The sequence below is a fragment of the Hylobates moloch genome, unplaced genomic scaffold (assembly GCF_009828535.3).
Source record: "Hylobates moloch isolate HMO894 unplaced genomic scaffold, HMol_V3 SCAFFOLD_24, whole genome shotgun sequence".
Taxonomy (NCBI): Eukaryota; Metazoa; Chordata; class Mammalia; order Primates; family Hylobatidae; genus Hylobates; species Hylobates moloch.
The window spans coordinates 31,785,965-31,795,497 of record NW_026652299.1 but is presented as its reverse complement, the minus strand read 5'-3'; positions in this window follow the sequence as shown (position 1 = coordinate 31,795,497).

The following is a 9,533-nucleotide window of genomic DNA, read 5'->3' as shown; positions in this document are numbered from 1 at the left end:
ATAGACCAATAACAGGCTCTGAAATTGTGGCAATAATCAATAGCTTACAAACCAAAAAGAGTCCAGGACCTGATGGATTCGCAGCCGAATTCTACCAGAGGTACAAGGAGGAACTGGTACCATTCATTCTGAAACTATTCCAATCAACAGAAAAAGAGGAAATCCTCCCTAACACATTTTATGAGGCCAGCATCATCCTGATACCAAAGCCTGGCAGAGACACAACGAGAAAAGAGAATTTCAGACCAATATCCTTTGTAAACATGGATGCAAAAATCCTCAATAAAATACTGGCAAACCGAATCCAGCAGCACATCAAAAAGCTTATCCACCATGATCAAGTGGGCTTCATCCCTGGGATGCAAGGCTGGTTCAACATACGCAAATCAATAAATGTAATCCAGCATATAAACAGAACCAAAGACAAAAACCACATGATTATCTCAATAGATGCAGAAAAGGCCTTTGACAAAATTCAACAACGCTTCATGCTAAAAACTCTTAATAAATTAGGTATTGATGGGACGTATCTCAAAATAATAAGAGCTATCTATGACAAACCCACAGCCAATATCATACTGAATGGGCAAAAACTGGAAGCATTCCCTTTGAAAACAGGCACAAGACAGGGATGCCCTCTCTCACCACTCTTATTCAACATAGTGTTGGAAGTTCTGGCCAGGGCAATCAGGCAGGAGAAGGAAATAAAGGGTATTCAATTAGGAAAAGAGGAAGTCAAATTGTCCCTGTTTGCAGATGACATGATTGTATATCTAGAAAACCCCATTGTCTCAGCCCAAAATCTCCTCAAGCTGATAAGCAACTTCAGCAAAGTCTCAGGATACAAAATCAATGTACAAAAATCAAAAGCATTCTTGTACACCAATAACAGACAAACAGAGAGCCAAATCATGAGTGAACTCCCATTCACAATTGCTTCAAAGAGAATAAAATACCTAGGAATCCAACTTACAAGGGATGTGAAGGACCTCTTCAAGGAGAACTACAAACCACTGCTCAATGAAATAAAAGAGGATACAAACAAATGGAAGAACATTCCATGCTCATGGGTTGGAAGAATCAATATCATGAAAATGGCCATACTGCCCAAGGTAATTTATAGATTCAATGCCATCCCCATCAAGCTACCAATGATTTTCTTCACAGAATTGGAAAAAATTACTTTAAATTTCATATGGAAGGAAAAAAGAGCCCGCATCGCCAAGTCAATCCTAAGCCAAAAGAACAAAGCTGGAGGCATCATGCTACCTGACTTCAAACTATACTACAAGGCTACAGTAACCAAAACAGCATGGTACTGGTACCAAAACAGAGACATAGATCAATGGAACAGAACAGAGCCCTAGAAATAATGCCACATCTCTACAACTATCTGATCTTTGACAAACCTGACAAAAACAAGAAATGGGGAAAGGATTCCCTATTTAATAAATGGTGCTGGAAAAACTGGCTAGCCATATGTAGAAAGCTGAAACTGGATCCCTTCCTTACACCTTATACAAAAATTAATTCAAGATGGATTAAACACTTACATGTTAGACCTAAAACCATAAAAACCCTAGAAGAAAACCTAGGCAATACCATTCAGGACATAGGCATGGTCAAGGACTTCATGTCTAAAACATCAAAAGCAATGGCAACAAAAGCCAAAATTGACAAATGGGATCTAATTAAACTAAAGAGCTTCTGCACAGCAAAAGAAACTACCATCAGAGTGAACAGGCAACCTACAAAACGGGAGAAAATTTTCACAACCTACTCATCTGACAAAGGACTAATATCAAGAATCTACAATGAACTTAAACAAATTTACAAGAGAAAAACAAACAACCCCAACCAAAAAGTGGGTGAAGGACATGAACAGACACTTCTCAAAAGAAGACATTTATGCAGCCAAAAAACACATGAAAAAATGCTCATCACCACTGGCCATCAGAGAAATGCAAATCAAAACCACAATGAGATATCATCTCACACCAGTTAGAATGGCCATCATTAAAAAGTCAGGAAACAACAGGTGCTGGAGAGGATGTGGAGAAATAGGAACACTTTTACACTGTTGGTGGGACTGTAAACTAGTTCAACCATTGTGGAAGTCAGTGTGGCGATTCCTCAGGGATCTAGAACTAGAGACACCATTTGACCCAGCCATTCCATTACTGGGTATATACCCAAAGGACTATAAATCATGCTGCTATAAAGACACACGCACACGCATGTTTATTGCGGCACTATTCACAATAGCAAAGACTTGGAACCAACCCAAATGTCCAACAATGATAGACTGGATTAAGAAAATGTGGCACATATACACCATGGAATACTATGCAGCCATAAAAAATGATGAGTTCATGTCCTTGGTAGGGACATGGATGAAACTGGAAACCATCATTCTCAGTAAACTATCGCAAGGACAAAAAAACAAACACCGCATGTTCTCACTCATAGGTGGGAATTGAACAATGAGAACACATGGACACAGGAAGGGGAACATCACACTCCACGGACTGTTGTGGGGTGGGGGGAGGGGGCAGAGACAGCATTAGGAGATATACCTAATGCTAAATGACAAGTTAATGGATGCAGGACACCAACATGGCACATGGATACATATGTAACAAACCTGCACATTGTGCACATATACCCTAACACTTAAAGTGTAATAAAAAAAATACGTAAGTCTTTTTTTTCAGATATATATCATGAATATATTTTCTAAGTCTCTGGCTTGCTTTTTCACTTGCAGAACCATGTATTTAATAAGCAGAAGTTTTTAATTTTGTTGAATTCCAATTTATTAGTTATTTTTTATTTATAGTTAATACACTTTGAGTCATTTTAGGCAATCTTTATTTACATCAAGGTCATGAAGATATTATTCTGCTTCTTAAATGAGCTTTATACTTTTAATTCTACTTTAGTATATGATCCATTTTGAATTAATTTTTATGTATGGTGTGATGAAAGAATAAAAGTTCTTATTTTTACATATGTTTATCTAGTTGTTCTAGCATCATTTTTTAAAAAGAGATTATCTCATTACCATTAAATTACTTTGCCATTGTAAGAGCAAAGAAATAAATAATCTCAATTGATATTTTAGCACTTAAAAAAACACCTAAAACATGTATATTCAGAAATAGACTGTTCTATTCCATGGCCCATTTCTTTGTCCTTATGCAGTACATTGTCTTCATTACTATAACTTTACAATAAGTATTTTTTTGAGATGGAGTCTCACTCTGTCACCCAGGCTGGAGGGCAGTGGCGCAATCTTGGCTCACTGCAACCTCTGCCTCCGGGTTCAATTAATTCTCTGCCTCAGCCTCCCAAGTAGCTGGGATTACAGGTGTGTGCCACCACGCCCAGCTATTTTTTTGTATTTTTAGTAGAGACGGGGTTTCACCATGTTGGCCAGGCTGGTCTCAAACTCCTGACCTAGTGATTCGTCCCCCGCCTCAGTCTCTCAAAGTTCTGGGATTACAGGTGTGAGCCACCGCACCCGGCCTTCAGTAAGTGTGAGCCACCGCACTCGGCCTTCAGTAAGTTTCAGTAGTGAGGCCTTTGATCTTCTTTTTAAAAATTGTTTTGGGCATTCTGGTGCTTTTCTGTTTCCAAATATTTTTTAGAATCTACTCAATTTCTACAAAAAAAAGTTTTCTTGTAAATTATAGACTACTAATTTATATGGACGAACTTGCTTAGAGTTTCAGACTCTAAGTACAGAAAAGGATTGACAAATTCTTTTTCTGAAGAGAACATAGTAGTAAATATTTTAAGTTTTATGGGTCATACACAGTTTCTATTAGTTTTTTTTTATCTTTTCAACCATTTAAAAATGTAAAAAAAATTAGCTTCTAGGTTATATAATAACAGGAAGCAGACTAGATTTGATCTGTGAGCCATAGTTTGCCAATCCCTAGCATAGATTAATTTAAAAAAAAAGAATATTTAAAAAAAATTGAGTTTTCTAGTCCGTGATTGTGGGATGTCTCTTTTTTATTTGTATCTGTTCTATCTCAAGTGGTATTTTGTGGTTACTATTATTGAGCTTTTACATATCTTTTGTTTAATTTATTAAGTACATTAGGTAGTTTTATTATTATTTTAATTGTGGTAAAATAAAAATAACAAGTTATCATCTTAAGCATTTTTTATCTTTATAAATTTAAGAGGTACAAGTGCAGTTTGTTACATGAATATATTGTGTAATGGCAGAGTCTGGGCTTTTAGTGTAACCATCACCCAAACAATGTACAATTATGTACTTCCTCATCCCTCACCCCCGTCTCACCCTCCTACCCTTTAGAGTCTCCAGTGTCTATTATTCCACTCTCTGGTCCATGTATACACATTATTTAGCTTCCATTTGTAAGTGAGGATGTGTGGTATTTGACTCTCTGTGTTATTTCACTTAGAATAATGGCCTCCATTTCCATCCATATTGCTGCAAAAGACAATTTCACTCTCTTTTATGGCTGAATAGTATTCCAGTGTGTGTATATATGTGTATGTGTGTAATATATACACATACACACACATATAACACTTTAAAAACCTAGTCATCTGTTATGAACGCTTATATTGATTCCATGTTTTTGCTTTTGTAAATAAAGCTGTGATAAACACATGAGTGCAGGTATCTTTTTGTTACATTGATTTCTGTTCCTTTGGGTAGATACCCAGTAGTGGAATTGCCGGATAGACTAGTAATCCTATATTTAGTTCTTTGAGAAATCTTTTTACTATTTGCCATAGAAGTTGTACTACTTTACATTCCCAAGAACAGTGTATAAGCATTCTCTTTTCTCTGCATTTGTTTGCTAATGGTAAGATCTTATATCTAGATTATCCTAGACTCCTCCAAAAAAACTGTAGAATTTAATAAATGAATTCAATAAAGTTTCAGGATATAAAATAAGTGTACAAAAATCAGTAACATTTCTATATACCAATAATGATAAAGCTGAAAATCAAATCAAGAAGGCAATTTCATCTACAATAGCTACAAGAAAAAATACCTTGGAATATACTTAACCAAGGAGATAAAATATCTCTACAAGGAAAATTACAAAACACTGATGAAAGAAATTTTAGATGACACAAACAAATGAAAAAACATGCTATACTCATAGAGCAGAAGAAATAATATTATTAAAATGACCATGTAAGCCAAAGTAACCTACAGATTCAATGCAATCCTTATCAAAATACCAATGTCATTTTTCATGGAATTAGAAAAATTTTTCTAAAATTTAGATGGAACCAGAAAAGAGCTCAAATAGCCAAAGCAATCAAAAGCAAAAAGAACAAAGCTAGAAGTGTCACATTACCTGACTTCAAACTATACTATAAAGCTATAGTAACCAAAATATCATGGTACTGGTATAAAAATTTTACACATTTTTAAATGTGCAGTTCAATGTCTTTAAGTACTTTCACACTATTATACAACCATCATCACCATCCATCTCCAGAACTCTTTTCATCTTGCAAAACTGAAAGTCTGTACTCATTAAACAATAATTAAAAAAAATAACTCCCCCATTTTCCCTTTCCCCCATCCTCTGGCAACCATCATTTTCGTTCTGTCTCTATGAATTTGAGTACTCTAGGAAGCTCATGTAAGAGGAATCATACGGTATTTCTTCTTTTTCGACTGGCTTATTTTACTTAACATAATGTCCCACAGTTTATCTATGTTGCTGCAGGTGTCAGAATTACCTTCTTTATAAGACTAAACAATAGTCCATTTTATGTGTATAGCACATTTTGTTTATCTATTTGCTGACAGACATTTGGATAGTTTCAATCCCTTGACTATTGAGAATAATGCTGCTATGAACTTGAGTATATAAATATCTATTTGAGCCATTGCTTTCAATTCCTGTGGTTATATATTCAGAAGTGGAATTGGGGGATGATATGGTAATCCTATTTTCAATTTTTTGAGGACCTGCCATGCTGATCCCTAGTAGCTCCACCATTTTACACTTCTATCAATGGTGCATAAGGGTTTCAATTTCTCCACATTCTCACTAGCAGATCTTATTCTTTTTAATTGTAGACATTCCAATAGGTGTGAGATGGGTGTAAGTTTCTTTTGATGCTATTTTAAATGGAATAACTTTCTACTGAAATTTCTACTTTTCTTGCTAATAAATAGAAATACTGTATTTTCCATGCTTAATAAAGGTACCTATTAGTTTTAGAAGTTTGTTTCATTTTGGTTTTAGATTCCATATGGGTTTCTACATACACAACAGTGCCATCTGTAAATAATAGCAGTTTTACTTCTTCATTTTCACTAGTTATTCCTTTTACATCTTTTTGTCTTATTGAACTTGTCAGGAGGTACATTACAATGTTGATTCAAAGCATGAAAAGATATTGTGACCTTATTTTTGATCTTTTGGAAAATTTCTAAAACCTTCATCATTAAATGTAATAGTAGTTATATGGTTTTTGTAGATTTCCTTTTCCATATTGAAAAAGTTCCCTTTTATTCTGAGTTTTCCGTTTTTATCATGAATGGATTTTGACTTTTATCAAATACTTTTTCTATTTTATTGTGATAACACTTAACATGAGATCTACCTTTTAGCCAGTGTTTTAAGTATATAATACAATACTGTTTTCTCCAAACACAATGTTGTACAGCAGAGCTCTAGAATTTACTCATTTTGCTTAACTGAAACTTTATGCCAGTTGATTTATGATTTCCCATTTTTCTCTGTTTCCAGCCCTGAACAACCATCATTCCACTCTTTGATTCAATAAATTTGACTATTTTAGACACCTCATATTAAGTGGAATTATGCAGAACTTATTTTTCTATGACTGGCTTATCTCACTAAGCATAATATTCTCAAGATTCATCCATGCATATTTCAATGTCCTTCTTGTTTAAGGCTGAACAGTATTCTACTGTATGTTAATGCCCCATTTTGTTTATTTGTCTGTCAGTGGACATTCAGGCTGTTTTTACATCTCAGCTATTATGAAAAATGGTGCAATAAGCAGGGGAGTGTAGATATCTCTTCCAGATTCTGATTTCAATTCTTTTCAATAAACACCCAGAAGTGGACTGCTAAATTTTATGTTAGCTTTATATTCTACGTCTATTGAGATAATTTTTTCTTCTTCTTTAAATGTGACAAATAACATTGATTTTTTAAAAATGTTGAATCAATCTGGACTACCTGAGATAAGCCTTACTTGGTTATATATTGTATATTTTTTATGTACAGATGTTCCTTGACTGACAATGTTTAATCCAGATAGACCCATAAGCCACAAATTTATTTGATAATAAAAAATTGTTAATTCTAACCATCATAAATCAGGAACTGTCTGTGTTGCTAAATTTGTTTACTGATATTTAGTAAAGAATTTGGTAAAGAGAGGTATTAGTCCATATTATTAATTTTTCTGATAATACTTTTTTAGGTTTTGGTATCAGGATTATGCTGCTTCAAAATTTTTTTCAGAAAGAAAAGATGTGTAGAGTTTGTTTAGGATTGGTATTATTTCACTCTTAAAAGTTTAGTAGCATTAGCCAGGATAATTATTTTGTATTTTATTTGTGAAAAGCTGGTTTTAAATTTTGAGTTTACTTTCTTTACTAAATATAAGACTGTATGAGTTTTCTATTTCTCTTTGAGTCAGTTTTATTACTTGTGTTTCTAATATGCCCATCATCTGAGTTGTCAAATTACAAAACATTTTTCAGAATCATTACTTATTACCATTTTAATGTCTGTAGGATAAGTAGAGATATTGTCTACTTTATTTCTGATAGTGCTTTTTTTTTTACTCTTTTTTATAACAACTTTGCTGTTGCTTGGATGTTTTCAATTTTATTAATATTTTTAAAGAATCAACTTTAGGCTCTATTAATTTTTCTCTCTTCCCTATATCATTGATTATTACTCTTATTATTATTATTTTCTTCCATTTTGAGTTTAACTTGCTTTTCACTTCCTACTTCTTAGAGTAAAAATGCATGTAAACCTTTCTTTTTTTCTATAATAAGTATTTACATCTATAAAATTTCATCAAAACACTTCTTTGACTGAGTTCTACATTCTGAAATGCTCTTTTTAATATCATTTAGTTCAAAATATTTTCTAATTCATCTGCATTTTTTGTCCAATTTATTGTTTTGATGTATTTTGCTTAATTTCCAAATATTTGGGCTTTTTTTTTCACCAAATACACTAATACCACTAAATGTTAATGTAATTATGTTGTGGCTGAAGCTTATATGATAAAATACTATAATTTTTTTAAATTGTTGACTTATTTTAATGGCCCCGAATTTAATCTATCTTGTTAAAGATTCCAGGTATTATTAAAATAAACTTACATTTATTGAGTGTAATGTTCTATAAATGTTAATAGTGGCTAATAGTGGCTAATACTGGTGTTCAAATTTTTAATGTTCTTACTTTTTTTCTAATTATTTTATTGGTTACTAAAAGATGGATGTTTAAAATGGCCTAAAGATCAGTGATCCACCTTAGACTAATTAAATCAAAATCATGGAAATGTACTCCCCCCAAGTAATTTTAATTTGTCAGAAAGATTGAGAACTACTGTTCTAGAGAAAAAAGAAATTCTTATTGAAACTGTTTGTTGATAGAAACCACTTCTTTTTATTTTTTAATTATTATTATTATTTTGAGACAGGGTCTCATTCTTAGAGTCTTACTCTTGTTACCCAGACTGGAGTGCAGTGGTACAATCTCAGCTCACTGCAACCTCTGCCTCCTGGACTCAAGTGATCTTCCCACTTCAGCCTTCCAAGTAGGTGGGACTACAGGCATGTGCCACCACACCTGGATAATTTCTGTATTGTTGTAGGGATGGGTTTTCACCATGTTGCCCTGGCTGCTCTCAAACTCCTGAGCTCAAAGCGATCCTCCTACCTCAACCTTCCAAAGTGCAGGGATTATAGGTGTGAGCTACTGCACCCAGCAGAAACCATTTCTGTAATTACAGTCATGTGCTACATGATGTTTTAGTCAAGGACAAATATATGTGACAGTGGTCACATAAGCTGATAATGGAGCTTAAATATTCCTATTGTTCAGTGACATCACAGCCATCATAACATCATAGTACAACTTACGTATCTGTGATGATACTGGGGTAAACAGACCCACTGCATTGCCAGACATATAAAGATGTAGCACATACATCTATGTATAATGCAGAACACTTGATAATAAATGGCTATATTATTGGTTTATATATTTATTATACTATACTTTTTATCATTATTTTAGAGTGTACTGCTACTACTTATAAAAAATATTAACTGTAAAAAAGGCTCACACAAGTTCTTAAGGGGGAATTCCAGAAGAAGGAATTGTTATCATAGGATGACAGCTCCATGCATGCTATTTCCCCTGAAGACCTTCCAGTGGGGACAAGATGTGGAGGTGGTGATGATGATCGTGACTTAGTGTAGGTCTAAGCTAAGGCGTGTGTTTGTTCTTTGTTTTTAA